Below are 8,721 nucleotides of genomic sequence, written 5' to 3' on the forward strand. Positions count from 1 at the left end.
GCGCTCTGAGGTGACAACACACGTCAAACTCCTGGCATCGATCATGTGATTTTTGGGTGAACAAAGTCACAGCTCTTACCTAGGAAGGTGTTGGAGATGAACTCTGAAACTTGGTTGCCTGAGCGACTCATCTCTGATAGGTGCGTCAGCTCCCGATTCAACATTCTCTTGAACTGAAAGAGGAGAAGAAAAATAAAATAAAATATTAGTTTCAACTGAGGAAAAACAACATCTTATGATGATTCATGGAAAATGCAACAGTGACCACTGGTTTCTCAAAAGTAAGATTTAGTTATTGTGTTCATCTCTGTGTGTGTGTGTGTGTTTTCCTCCATTTTCTGTTCAATTATTAAGAGTGCGTCAATACTTGTGTCCTGAAAGGAAGGAAACAGGGTTTAGAAACCCATTGATTGGTCGGGCACTCGTGTCGCCGTGCTCTTAATTCGATTTAGACGACACCTGACTGTTGCGGCGTCGGCGGGAAACAAACAACACTTAGAACACGGAGCCTGATGACATAACCAGTCTTACGGATCCCATTCCACGGAACAGATTACACTCTCCATTATGTCATAAAAGCACAACAAACAAACAAACACACACACCTTAATGAATCCCCAGGACACGGAGAACAGAGAGTTAGCCTCTGGCATCGTGCCTGAAGCTTAAGGAACCTCCTCCCCAAAAAAACAAAAAAAAAAAAAAAAATCACTTTCCTCTGGGGTTAAAACCGAAAAAAAAAAAAAATCCCCCAGCTGAACCCTCAGGAGAGGGGCTGGTGTGGACCTCTACATCCTGGACAGTTTGGATTTCCTCATGGTGTCATCGTCACTGTTTGCCAGAATTGCAGCGCTTTTCGTGAGAGTGATGGAATCCCCCCCCCCCTTTAATGTGATCATTTTTGTTTCCCGCCCTCGCTGATGTCCATTTGACATGCCAGCCCTTCGGTCAGATGGGGGGAAATCCAGCTTTTCTAAAGCAGGCAGGAAGAAAATGGAAGAGGAACGGAGGGCAGAAAGGGAGGCTGCCGGAGTTAGCCGCCGTTCCCCTGTCTCTAAATCACGGCGCCATTGTTCTCGGCCCCAGCTGTTGTCTATACTATAATCCTGTCTGGGAGCATCCCCCCCCCCCCGATGTGGATCACACAAACAAACACAAAGAGTCTGCAGCCCCACCACGACTGCACCGCCAATTACATGACATGACGAGCTGAATGCCGCGGCAACCGAGTCACGTGACGCCCCCAGCCTATGGTTTTTTTTTTGCATCGCGTCCCGTCCCAGACGTACGCAGGTTTACGTACAACTAGATTTACCATCCACAGCAGAGGATGTTGTTGTTGTTGTCGTCGGGGACGACGGGGCAGAAGAACTCGAACGCGAAACAGTTCTAAATGCAGATTTAAAAATCCTATATTAACCGTGATGCTTTTAGTCCGGGCTGTAGTAAACTAAAAAAAAAAAAATTTTTTTTTTTTTTTTTTCTCTCACAATGAGGTCCATTATTCCCCCTGCTGGAGCAGACACGTTATGGCCTCAGCAGCTGTCTAATAGCTGTCAGGCAGGCAGACTGCTAACATGCTTTTTGACTGTGAAACTTTAATAGCAGTTTCAAAGCGTTGGCCGCCCCTCGTAAGCCACACTGCCAGAGGCGCTCCATCATAAAAAAAAAAAAAAAAAAAAAAAAAATCAAAGAGCGCTCGTAAGCAGAAGAAGGGGGAAAAAAAAATTGAAACTGGGATAGAGGCGGCTTTATTTCATTCACAGCGGGACTCGTTAAAAGGAGCCTTCAAAGGCGTTTTTTTTTTTTTTTTTTTTCTCCTTTGACCCCCCGTGTCAAAGAATTAGGTACAACAGACACACGTGTCGGAGACGTTCGGACAAAGACATCACACAAGAATTACACCCTAAAATCACTTCCTTTTTTTTTTTTTTTTAGTTTGTAACTAAACTTCAACACCAAAAAAAAAAAAGAAAAAGAAAAACATGTTTACAACTTCCTGACAAACCCACCTTTTTCCAACTTGAAAGCATCCCAAAGTTCTCCTTGTGCTTCTCAAAACAGCATATTCCCATTGTCACTTTTTTTTTGTAAAAAAACGCAGCAAACGCTACGCGAAGAAAAAGTCTTCTTTAAAGTCTTGCCGCTAACGGAAAGAAAAAAAAATCTCTCAGTTGAGCGTCTTCTGCTTCCTCGCTCTTTATGCTCTATTGTCAAGTGGTAACAGGGCAGGAAACATAAGTTGACTTGACTTGACTGACTGACTGACTTGACTGTAAGTGTAACAAGACATGGGCGGCTCCTCCCCCCCCAAACCCAGCCTTGAGAACCAGTTCCCTCCTTCTTCCTCACTACGCGACAGAGTTATTCACTGAGGTCATTTACGGTTGATCATTCTACTTCCTGCATGCCCTGAGGGAACCAAACAAGTATCATTGCAAAGTTGATGAACTGAAAAAAAAAGTCCCCGATTACGTGTTCAATCAACTGCCATGCTGACGAAAAAAAAAAAAAGACAATGCACAGGCCGTTGTGCTGCTTTAAGTATTACACCGAGAACTTTTTAAATGTTTCACAGGAAGGAGCTTGACACGGTTTGGTAATTGAAGGCATGTGCATTCTGACAAAAGCCCAGTCTTAACCAACGCGACCTCTGTACCGCGAGAGGCCGTTGACAGAGTCAACACGTAACTGGATATGTCCACAGCACAGTGAGGTAATAGAGAGAAAGAGACACAGAGTTCCTAGAAGTTTGACCTGCACAGGATCGGCTCAAGACGCAGAGCACGCAAAAGAACCAGAAAATGATTTTACCGTAATTTCTGGACTATAAGTCGCTACTTTTTTCACACGCTTTGAAGCCTTTTTTTGAAAAAAAAGATGCGGCTAATTTATGGATTTTTACAGGCTACATATGTGTCTGTCGGTGATTGGCTGTGTGCGTATATGTGCGTCGGGCATGCGAGAGAGAGAGAATGGAACCCCAACTTCCCTTTTTCTGTTTACCTCTGCTGCGGACAAGCACAAAGTGAAGGGAGTTAGCCCCGCAGCTAATGCTAGCTTCGGCCCTGGAGCAGATCGCTAAGTCTCCCCTGTGGATTCCGACTACGGTCGAGGCGCCGAAGCAGGGAATTAGCTAACGTGTAACCAGTCGGTTTACAGGCACTGATCGGAAAAAATCTTTCTACGTAAATATCCCATGAACACCTGAGGCTTATAGAGAAGTGCGGGCCTATATATGTACAATTATTTTTTTCTTCTTAAATTTAGTGAGGGTGCGACTTATATCCAGGTGCGCTCAATAGTCTGAAAATTACGGTAATATTTTTTGTCTATTTTTTTTTTTTTACAGTAACAAATTACGGCGCTTCAGTTTTTTTTGTTTTTTTTAAATTTAATTGCAACATAATCGCTACAGTAGCTAGCCCGATCTCCTCACCGCCCGTCGAGTCAAACAGGAACAACGGCACTGTAATTTAACGTCCATTACTCCTGCTGCTGCTGCTGCAGCTGCAGAACCGACCGCTAAATGGGTTTCAATAATTTTGTCATCCCCCACCGCCCTCCCTCTGCCCCTCTGAAGAGGGCAGCACTTCAAAGTTTGGAGTGACCACACATGAGCTGAAGTTTCCTACCGGCTCCTGCGTCTGCACAGGGGGACTCCCGCCGCAAAGCGCTAAGCTCTTCTAACTGGCTGCATATGGCAGTGTTTGCCCAAGGCAGCGTCAGCGAGGGAAGTGCGGCCACTGAGGTCACAGTGACCAGACCGGTGGTCAGCAGAGTGTGTGTGGTCCCATGCTTACAGATACACCTGTGCCCTTGGAAACTGTAAATGGGGGAAACACCCCAGCTCTGACTGAGGATTTCGCGGGGGGTAACATCCCTTGTTTTTTTTTATTTCCTAAAACAGGGGATTTTTGTTAACATTACGTCATTAAATAATAAAACTTGAAAACACGATCCCAGCCTCATTCCAAATCCTAGAGCACTAGGAAAATCCAGTCATGTAAACTAAGGCCCGGGGGCCTGGATGTGGCACATTTGGTTTTTATAATCGGGCCCGCCAAACTTTTTCCAAATTGCATAATTTATTTATATAATTATATATATTTATATATATATATAATTATATATATATATATATTTATATATATATATTTATTTATACATATATAATATATATATATTTATATATATATTTATATATATATATACCGCAGGGGTCACCGACCTTTCTGAAACTGAGAGCTAATACTTCTCGAACAACGTAATCAGAATTAGTTCTGGGACATACGATAGTAGACGGGCTTCCTACCATCGTCGGAAAAATTTTAAAAAAAGCACATTAACCGTACAATTTTTGCTCCTTTTGTTGACCGGTGTTTTTTTTTTTTTTAGAACACACTCCGCGGGCAAGAGTCTTTACAGTTGATCCCGCTCCCAAATCTCAGAGGTCACTTTACCCATTCTCTTTACGAACCCTAGACATATCGGTCAACATTGCTCACTGGTGCTATTGTCATATTGGAAACAAAAAAAACACTGAGTCAAACTCAAAGCCAGCCTGAAACCACTACCTGGGCTTCATCCCCCATTGTTATTGGCGCTCCAGTGACGCACTGTCAAGTCAAAAGTGCCACTATTGTTGTCTGGTGACTACGGCGCTGAGTTACAGGGGGGCAAAAAGGGAAGAGGGAATGAATAGACAGGAAACCGGTGTCACAGTTAAAGTCACCCACCACACTCTCTGACAACAGCGCAGAAGAGCGGAAATGTATCAGCGCCACCATGCATGGATGCATGAGAGTCTGTCGCCCCTGTCTCCTTAAAGGGGTTAGCAACATGGTGGCGTGAGTACTAATTTGGATGAGGGAGGGTAATTAGTTTGAAATTGATGCCTTGTGTCGTCTTCCCAGCACCGCGATGGTGTTTGTTTGGCACGACGTCATGACATCAAACCAGAAAGCTGGCTTTAAATTAGGAAACAGAATGGCAAGTTGGACTTCATCCACCCTGTGATGTTATTTGATTTAGCATTTTAGATCAGAGGAGCTAGGTTTGATGACAGAAAGGGGGTGGAGTTACGTAGAGTGTGTTATTAAAATGCATTTCAATCGGCGCGGTTGGGTGAATCGTTGCTTGAGGAACATCACATAATGTCAAAATACTACACTGCCATGTTACAAACAAAGTAACAATGGTAGTAAAATGCGGAAAATAGCTAAAACTATGCTAATTGCTAGGCCAAATATTCAGCGGAAATACGTTCCCAAAGAATGGGTCGCGACCCTCTGGTGGATCGCAAGAATTTTTTTTTTGGGGTCATCTCGCATTATGTTTACCAAATATTAATATATTGGACAATATATTATACAATAAATATATTGTTTATCGACATGGGTCGCGCAGGTTTCTGACTTTTAAAATATGGTTCCCCAGAAATAGCTAAAACTAATGCTAATGCTAATTGCTAGGCCAAATATTCTGCGGAAATTCGTTCCTAAAGATTTTTAGATACTGAATTTTTTTTATTAATATTTTATTTTTTTCCGTGCCTACAATTTATGATATATTGTGATTTTACATTTTCAAAATTTTTTTTATTTGATCAAAGTTAATGAAATGTGTTACTATTATGTTGTGTCATTGGCCAGGCCAGTTTCACAGTGGCAGTAAAACCACGCACACGACTTGTTTAAACATTAGCCACGAGGTGGACTGGTGACCTGGTCCAAAGTTGAAACCTCTCACCTCCGGGGGGCAGAATACCGCTCCGCCATTCTCCACATCAAATACGATGCACTTCCCAATTTGCAATGGCGCATAAACGTGTCATTGTCAGTTGGAACTAGTGAGGAAAGGCGTGTTCCTAATTATTAATAAACGACAGTTGCTATTACCAAGATGCTTTTCCCTGGAAAGAAAACAATGTCTCCTCTGCCCTCTACTATTCAAAGTAAGGAGGAAGTCTAAATAGATCAGGGCGGCTAACACACTACCACAGAACAGCTGTTATGTGGCATGTGCGTCATTGCGGACAGACGTTTGCATAGCTTTGTGCAAAAAAGAAAAAAAAAAAAAAAAAAGCCGACCACACATGAAGACCGACCAATCGTGCGGCACTGATCTGAAAGATTTAGTCAAGCCATAACAGGCCATTTATGTTTTGAAGTTTAGACTCAACACCAAAGCTTAAAGTTGAAGTATTTATCTTTGTGGTGACGATATGTTTGGTGTTTAAATTTTTTTTTTTTTAATTAATGGAAACCTTGCACCAAGAGTGTGTGTATATATATATTTTTTTGTATATATATATATACATATATATATATTTCTGATGTCCGTCTAAGAAAACGAGAGAAATAAAATTTAAATGAAAGAAATTCACACATGCTAACCTTTGTATTTGATATTACTGTTTATCAAAATTCCTTAAATTATACCATAGTTGAAACAAACATAAATAACCTTTGAGTTTTCATATGTTTTTTTTTTTACTAATTGTATTTTTTTTTAAGCAGCAGTAGTCAGCAGTATATATATGTGTATATATATATTTCTTACTATAAGCAGCAGTAGTCAGCAGTATATATATGTGTATATATATATTTCTTACTATAAGCAGCAGTAGTCAGCAGTATATATATGTGTATATATATATTTCTTACTATAAGCAGCAGTAGTCAGCAGTATATATATGTATATATATATATTTCTCACTATAAGCAGCAGTAGTCAGCAGTATATATATGTATATATATATTTCTTACTATAAGCAGCAGTAGTCAGCAGTAGATATGTACATATACAGTATACATATATATATATATATATATATAAAAATCACTTCACATTTTGACACATTATCCAAGAAATTCTCAGCTTTTTTTCCCCCCCAAATTTCTGTTCAATTTCCGATACAATAAAATATATATATAAAAAAATCGGTAAGGCACAAATTAACATTAATTAATTTCGACCCACCTTGTTTGAGGCCATGTCACTGACGGAGCGGTAGGTCTGGATGGTCTCCAGCTGGTCCAGACACCAGTCCAGCTCCTCCATGGTCTCTATGGCAAGCTTCTGGTAGGATTCATCTGCCAACAGACACACGGACACATAGTCAGCTCCGAGGGTATCCATCTCCATGGTGGAACCCCCGGGCACCACGCACGTAGGCCCAGCGTGGCCTGAGAGGCCGGCGGAGGACTGTCCCGCGGAACGTCCCGGAGACGCCGTAGAGGGGGAGGAGTGCAGGCAGAGCTCCTTCATTTTTGTTTATGCTCTACCTCGGGGGAAGTTCAGAGGAACTGTACTCTTTAAGTGACTTCAACCTGTTGGCTAACTCTCTCTCTCTCTCTCTCTCTCTGTGAGCTCTTTCATTTCTGCACCCCCGCCCCCCTCTTTTTTTTTCTCTCTCTCACCTCCCCTCCCTCTCTGTCTCTGTCTCTGTCTGTGTCTCCCCACCCCCTTCTCAACCTTTCTAGCGTCCGCTTTAACCCAGAGTCAGATCCGTGGGTTCATTTGATGATGAACTTAGTGGTCTGCTGCCTCCTGACCCCCCCCCCAAAAAAAACCAAAAATCTATTTACTTCTGTGTCTTATGCATTTGCTTCCATGGTGCAAACCTTCATCTTTTTGCCCTAAAAAATATATAAAAATCTGATATGAGAGGGAAAGGGAAATCAAGTCAGAGAGAGTTGCTCGAGCACAGGAACACTGTGTGTTAACAAACTTCCTGCGCGATCACTTCCTCCCAGCGACATGCGAACCACTTCAAGGCCGCGTTACACCGTGTTACAAACCGGCTCTGTCCTCTCTGAACCTCTCCGAGGGAGGGAGGGGAAAAAAAAAAAAAAAAGTATATATATATTTAAAATGGGCAAACCATGATTTTGCACGAGCAATTCAAGAAGCAAACATTCACTCCCTGAACTAAGGGGGACGGGGGGGGATGAAGACAGGCCAGGGTCTACGGCGTGCCAAAGAAACCAAAGCACTTCCTCATTTGCCCTTAAAACTTGTGCAAAACACGAAGTGGAGTCCCTGAACGGCGGAGCGACTCCGGCTGTCAAACCTCCAGAACGCTCTGCTGAGCAGAAAAAGAACTCGGGGAAAAAAAAAACTGAAAAAGTAACGGGGGCAGAACACCTTCGTGGATCTGTATATTTTCCGCCGCGAAAAGTAACCATCTCCATTTCACATTCAAGAAATTCACCCCATATGCCGAGCCGAACGGTACGGCCAGTGGGGCTGCTCCCCCATTTGACGTCAATACGTTGGATCAAAGCGCTTCAAAGCCCAGTGATGGCGCACAGACTGCGAACCGCCAATGTTTAACAAAGCACTTGAGTGAATAACTAGCCACGCCGTATACGTGCAGTACGGGCCAATCAGAATAACCCGATCCGACTGCGGCTTTTTTTTTTTTTTTTTTTGGAACCCGTTAGCCATTAGCGACTGGGATTACTGTATCGAACCCGCGTTCCCTAAAATGACTTTCCAGATTGGAGAATTCAAACAACATTCAGATACAACGCTCCGTCAGATTGGTTGAAAAAAAAAAAAAGAAGATTTGCACAAACCACAGCCATGTAAAATGAAATGGAAATGAAAAAAAAATCTATGACACAGAGCAGAAAGAACAACATCAAAGCAGCTCATGCACAAGGTAGCGCGCTGTTCAAACTGGGTAAAAAAAAAAGGAAATACTGCCAAAAA

The 8,721-nt window shown here is 42.4% G+C and overlaps 1 pseudogene; it reads right to left on the bottom strand.

The window, feature by feature from the left end:
• The window catches only part of LOC103398834 (cAMP-specific 3',5'-cyclic phosphodiesterase 4C-like), a 35,291-nt pseudogene that overhangs the window by 7,649 nt on the left and 18,921 nt on the right, over positions 1–8,721 (bottom strand).

Source organism: Cynoglossus semilaevis, unplaced genomic scaffold (assembly GCF_000523025.1).
Source record: "Cynoglossus semilaevis isolate Cse_v1.0 unplaced genomic scaffold, Cse_v1.0 scaffold436, whole genome shotgun sequence".
Classification (NCBI taxonomy): Eukaryota; Metazoa; Chordata; class Actinopteri; order Pleuronectiformes; family Cynoglossidae; genus Cynoglossus; species Cynoglossus semilaevis.